Consider the following 7,064-nt stretch of genomic DNA (forward strand, 5'->3'; position numbering starts at 1 on the left):
ATAAGGCATATTATGAAATGCACAAGATTGACAAACGTTTTTTATCGGATGCTGTAAACATTCATTTATTATTGCCCATGAAAGCAGGCATTAAATTCAATTAAAATTAAAGTAAGCACTTGAAGTGATCAGGGCAGCAGTGATTGTAGTCAGATCTTTTGTGTGTTAATAAATACGGTACTAGGTAAATTACTTCTGAATTGCTTGCCTTACTGAAAAATACTGTAGTCAATGACATAATATGGTAGATTACACATTTCTGGTTACGTAATCTGACTACTTTTGATTAAATGTTTGATTATTTTTGATGGCACATGCATTTAAATAGTGCAATCTTGCACTATTTTGACATAAAACACAATAAGAAAATATTCCATCCTCATATTACCAACAAGTGCCTCACAAAAACATATTAAGGGATAGTTCACCCCAAAATGAAAACATTCTGTCATTATTTTCTCACCCTCGCGTCTTTCCAAAACTGTAAGAGTTTCTTTCTTCTGTCACACACAAAAGAAGATATTTTGAAGAATGTTGAGAGCCAAACAGTTGCTGGCAGTGAATAGAAGCAGTCAGACCAACAAGAGAACAACAACAGTATACAAGTGTCATGACAAGTCTCAGTTAGTCTAGAACAGAACGCATAGACAGGCTGTTTTTTTTTTGTTTGTTTTTTTATGAAGGACAAGTGCTAGTGTTAGTTGGTTAAGTGCAGGCGAAAAAGATGAGTCTTTAGCTGTTTCTTGAAAATGAGTAAAGACTCAGCTGTACGAATTGAGATTGGGAGGTCATTCCACCAGCTGGGCACAGTCCAGGAAAAGGTCCGTGAGAGTGATTTTGAACTTCTTTGGGATGGTACCACAAGGCGTCGATCACTTGCAGAGCGCAAACTTCTGGAGGGCACATAAGATTTAACCAGTGAGTTTAGGTAAGTTGGTGCCGTGCCAGTGGTCGTCTTGTAGGCAAGCATCAGTACCTTGAATTTGATGCGAGCAGCTACTGGTAGCCAGTGTAACCTGATGAGGAGAGGAGTAACGTGAGCTTTTATTGGCTCATTGAAGACAACCCTCGCTGCTGCATTCTGGATCAATTGCAGAGGCTTGATAGTACATGCAGGAAGAGCCAGGAGAGCATTACAATAGTCCAGTCTGGAGAGAACAAGAGCTTGACCAAGAAGTTGGGTTGCTTGCTCTGACAGGAAGGGTCTAATCTTCCTAATGTTGTATAAGGCAAACCTGCAGGACCGGGTAGTTGTAGCAATGTGGTCTGTGAAGCTTAACTGATGATCCATCACAACTCCTAGGTTTCTAGCTGTCCTCGAAGGAGTAATGGTTGATGAGCCCAGCTGTATAGAAAAGTTGTGATGAAACGATGGGTTAGCTGGAATCACCATTTTTTACCAAGTGAGACATGTTCCTGGGACAACAAGTTGTTGTGACTTTGAAACATCACCCCTCCAAGACACACTGAAGGATCTGTCAGAGAGGTAGGACTTAACCCACAGGAGTGCAGTTCCAGAGATGCCCATCTTTCTGAGGGTGGACAGGAGAATCTTGTGATTAACAGTGTCAAAAGCAGCAGAAAGGTCCAGTAAGATGAGTACCGAGGATTTTGAAGCTGCTCTTGCTAGTCGCAGGGCTTCAGTAACCGAGAGCAGAGCAGTCTCAGTTGAGTGGCCACTTTTGAAGCCAGATTGGTTGCTGTCCAGGAGGTTGTTCTGTACAAGGAACATAGAAAGCTGGTTGAACACAGCTCGCTCAAGTGTCTTTGCAATGAATGGAAGAAGGAATACCGGTCTGTAGTTTTCTAGATAAATGGCAAAACCATAGCAACTGCTTACGAACACCCTAAAAAATAACTAGAAAAAAGCAACTATGGTCACAAGTTCAGTGTGCTAATGATGTTTTTGGGTAACGCACCTCAGAATAGCAACCACATAGCAATTTATCTGTTTGTCTGAGACGAGCTTTTAAAATTACTTAAGACACTTAAAGTCAAATGCGAACTTTGAAAGTAAAATCACTAAGAACTTGTTTGGCCTTCAAAAATTATTGGAAATGGTTTAGCAAATGAGTCAATAGGACTCTCTGGAACATACAGTATAATGTGAGGTGGCCACAGCTTTTAAAGACATTCACTTGTGACCTTCAGTTATGATTTTGAAAAGACTGTATTCACACTTATGTTCGAGCGGAAGCCGAGGGCGCTAACAGAAGCATGTCTTTGTCAGCAACCATGACTTCTGAGAACAACTGCAGAAAACTTCCCGGAAACACAGTCACAAAGAACAGACACAGCAGGCCAAACTTCATAGGTTCACCTTTGGCAACCTTCAATGGGAAATGAAGAGAGATGCATGATGAAAGTTGCAGCAAATTTTCTTTTTCGTGTTAACTGTCCCTTTAAGAGTCTCGACTGGCAGAGAGAAAGCTGTGCATATTCGGTTTCCAGTGAATTTCTTGTTGGACTGTCAAGTCATGTTTGTCTCAGGTCTTATATTAGAAAGCTGAGCAACTATCCTCCTGATCTCAATTGAATCTTTACACAGTCACACATTCAGTGGGTTATTTAGGGGAGAAGTGTGGGTTCCAGTATTGTTAAAATATCTTTTCTTTTGTGTTCCACAGGAGAAAGAAATGCATTCAGGTTTGGAACGAATGAGTAAATGATGACATATATATATTTATTTTATTTTTTTCCATATTCTGTGGATTTGACTGCCAGGGCTTGTCAGCAGTGGCTTTACACAATAAAGCACTTTAGAAATGCATCATCTGTTCATCAGAGGACAAGGCGAGGGTAGAGCCACCTTCCTCTCGATGCTCTCCACAGGAACATGACTAAACGTGCTTGCTGCAAGACAAATCTGACACCAAATACAAACAGTGAGGATTGTCATTCAGCAGCACTGGAAACTACAGCTTTCCTCAAGCACACAAGTCACTAAAGTCATTCTGGCAATGCACAGCAGATTTGCTCCACTCAGTGGATAAATGTAGTAGTGCTACTAACTTTACATTTTTCAGAAATGTGATAACAACCATAACAATGCTGAACTTCTCCTGTTGAGGAACATTTTACAAATTTGATGAGTTATTATCCTCTGAAAAGTATGTTAGCTATTAAATGTCTTAAAAGGTGTGATAAACAGTGCATTAAACTGTGCAACCTTGAAGCATAAAATATTTCTTATGCAATTATACTATATATACTATGCAAAAGGTATGATGAAACATTTCTTCATGTTTAGAGGCCTAGATAATGGTTCAGTTGGTTGATTGTTTCTCTGTCTTGTTATTGTCACTGGCTGCAGTTCAAGCTAATCATAAAATCAGGGTTGCCGACATGCTCTTTCTCACGCTGCTCAACTAAATATCACACTAAATGACAATATATAAAGAAATAAAACTGCTCATGGGACTTGTTGTTTGGTCTAACACAGATGTTCTGTGATTCTGCTCCGATCAGAGTCGGGGAAAACTACTGTCAAAAGTAGTGCTTTGCAATATTGCGTTACTTCATTAAAACTAAACTAATTGCATTACTTCTTTACTTTTGTGATACTTTTTGTCTCCTGGGCTGGGCTTGCTGATCAGTTTTTTAATAACGAAAAACAAAAAAAGTTATATTTTTGGCAACTGTAAAGGCCCTTTCACGCCAAAAGTGAAATTAATAACCCTCATCTATTTTCTGTACTGGTTTTTGTAGTAATTGGGCTGCTTTCCACATCAGGTCCTTGTACTGTTTGATGCATTAAAGAGATGCATTCCCCAGCACATAACTTTTATTACAATTATGCACATATTGCCATTTCACCCCAGTTTATCATAAGCTTTTCTACAAGATTGTGAGTTTGTAGGAAACTCCTGAAGCAGCTGGCCCCTGTTATAACTGTACTCCTGTGTAACTAACATGACCAAAATAAATTATTAAGAGAAGAAGTTAAGTGACTAACTAAATGACTTTCATTCTAAAAAAAACTGCACTCTGAAAACAATACTGCAACTACAACAGAGGCTTTCATTCATTTTCTTTGATTTTCACTAGTGCTGTCAAACGATTGATCACATCCAAAATAAGTTTTTGTTTGTATAATATATCTGTGTGTTCTGTGGATATTTATTATGTATACACACACACACACACACACACACATACAGTCTACATTCTGAAACTATTTACATGTCTATATTTATAAATATATTTAATATATAAAAATAGCCTATTTTTTCTGAAATATATACATGCATGTGTGTGTATTTATACATACATAATAAATATACACAACACACATACATATATTTTGTAAACAAAAACCTTTATCTTGGATGCGATTAATCGTTTAATATATTTCTCTTCTTAATAGTTGGTCACGTACCAAATTTTGAGACTATTTTCATATCAAAATCAGCTTTCTTTAAAGAAACACTAAGTCACTGTATATTGAGTAAAGCAGTTAATTTTTGATTTAATAGCAGGTCTATATTTTAACACCTATAGTGAATCCTTAGGGAATAAAAAATGGAAAAAAAAAAGATTGAAGGCGATGGAGAACTTTCAGCTGTGATTGAGGAGCTTTGGGATAAATTACAGCAGATCTCTATGACAGAATAACTGAGTTAACACCTGTTTCTGTTACATCCTTTACATTTTACACTAATAAAGAGGCATTGCTATTTTATGTTTGTTGACCTAAGGTCATAAGGTCAGTTAGGCATATACAAAGACTGCATTAAGAATGAAAATAACTGTAGCTGTACTTATTAATCCTGTTAACATTATCTGATCGAGGTCCTTATTCTGGTTAAGCATCTGTTCTGGCGTTTACATAATAACCAGCAATTGAATCTGACAGGTTTTACTGATGACAATGATGGAGCAGGACTGCCTTTGTTCACATCTGTTGACGAAAACATTTTAAAAAAGGCACTTTCTTGGGTAGGAAATCAGTTAATTTTGTTTATTTAAAGATGCACTGCTGAAGACTTCTTCTTTTAACTTTTAAAAGAATACCAGCGCATAGAAAAAAATGTCATTTCTTGCCCCTTCATCCAATTAATTTTTAATGAGAGATTGAGACTTTTGGACTTTTTTATTTTATTTATTTTTTTATTTATTTTTTTACACTCTCAGAAAAAAAGGTACAAAACTTGTCACTGGTGCATTACCTTTGCAAAAGGCACACCTTTGTACCTAAAGAGTCCAAATTGGAACCTAAAAGGTCCAAAAGTGTACCTTTTGAAAAGGTACCGCCCCAGTGACAGCTTTTGTACCTTTTTCTGAGAGTTGGCCTTGTTTTGTGTGTTATGGAGGGCTTAGCTAGTTGTGCCAATAATTAGCTACTACTACTACTACTACTAAAAGACATTTAGGCACTGGTTCCTGGGTTAAGTTAGACTGCCTCCTAGCGGCAAAACACATCAATTGTGAAAGGTTTTCGGAAAGTAAACCATCAGGTTCATCCACATAGAAAAGCAGCAAAAACACACCTGATGTAAAACATACCATCTTCTGCATGTCACTTAATTTAGCTTCAACTAGACTCAATACATCTAATATGTCATGACAGGATTGGAGATAATACCACAAGTCCCTGGATTCAATCATAAAGACCCCAACTATGTTTTAAAGTACTATGCATAGAATTAAAACTAAAAAGAGAAATTGATCTATCATCCCTTATGGTTTCTGTAAGATATTGTACTGAATAGTCATTTGCAGCTATTGTATATTTGCTAATATGGCCCACAGATATCTAGTGAGGAAGCGCCTCTCTCCAGAAGATGCCACAGTTGAATTAGCTCCATCACGTTTGGTTCGAGCTGTACTCCAGGAGAGGATCCAGTCCGTCAGTACAGAGGATTCAGAACAACTTTTCTAATAACCAAGGCATTTTACTAGCTATATTTTGTTTCTCTCTCCACACCGGACCGGACTCATCAGGTTGTGAGCATGTATTTGTAGGAGTGACCAGAGGAGGACATACTGTCACTGGCTTTCAGAACTGGATCCAGCTGTGCTTACAAGAGAAACTAGGACACATTGACTACAGAGGATACAGAGGATACTCGCCACAGGTTTGTTTGTGACGTCAGGCTACCTCAGGGTTTCTTCTTTTTCTGTGAGTTTGTTTCTTGAGCAGAACATAAGACAAAATATATAGGATGATGACACCATAAATACAAAACAAAATAAAATTACGTGGAATCTGAAAAATGGCAGGAATTTAAGGAGAAAAGCTGGTGGAATGACCTTCAGATCTCAATTCGAACAGCTCATTTTTAAAAAACATCTTAAGACTCATCTTTTTCGCCAGCACTTTACCAATTAATACAAGTACTTACCTTTTCTTGGCTATCCTATTCTTGAAAAAATAAAAAATAAAAATAATTAACCTGCCTATGCGTTCTATACTAGACTAACTGAGACTCGTCATGGCACTTGTATACTGTTGTTGTTCTCTTGTTGGTCGGTGTTTCAGTGAATCCTGTTCGTGAAGCTGATCGACTCGTCTTTGGCAATACAAATATAAAAGTATTTGTCAAGTCAATAATGAACTTAAGACTGAAATCTGAACAAGAGACAGCAAGTCATTTAGTCGTGAGTCGGTCTTGTTTAGAAAGAAGGGAAAGGATGCAACGCAAAGACAGTAAACTAAACCTAATCCTGAATATAAGGAAACAAGATCTGTTTTGCTGTCATTCGTGGGGTGCTTCAAGATCTATGTGTTTATCTATAATGTGAACCATGCACTCGTTTGTGAATAAAATCAGTAAATAAATAAAGTGGGGCATGTCAACAAGATGATACTGACAACACATTATAATGATAAAGACTCTTCGGAAATTTATTTACGAGTATGATTGTCTTTTTTTTGGTATTGCTCGATCAGAGTCATGCTCAGAAGTTCGCACGATGAAGAAAACACTTTGTATAGATTCAAATGGCTCCACTAGTTCCCAGGGACCTTTTTAGATTTGTGAAAAATCTGTTGAATAAAGATGCATGAGTGTTCAGTATACTGTGAGAAATAGCTAAAAGATATGCGATTAATAAACAGGATT

This window comes from Carassius carassius, chromosome 47 (genome assembly GCF_963082965.1).
Source record: "Carassius carassius chromosome 47, fCarCar2.1, whole genome shotgun sequence".
Lineage (NCBI taxonomy): Eukaryota > Metazoa > Chordata > Actinopteri > Cypriniformes > Cyprinidae > Carassius > Carassius carassius.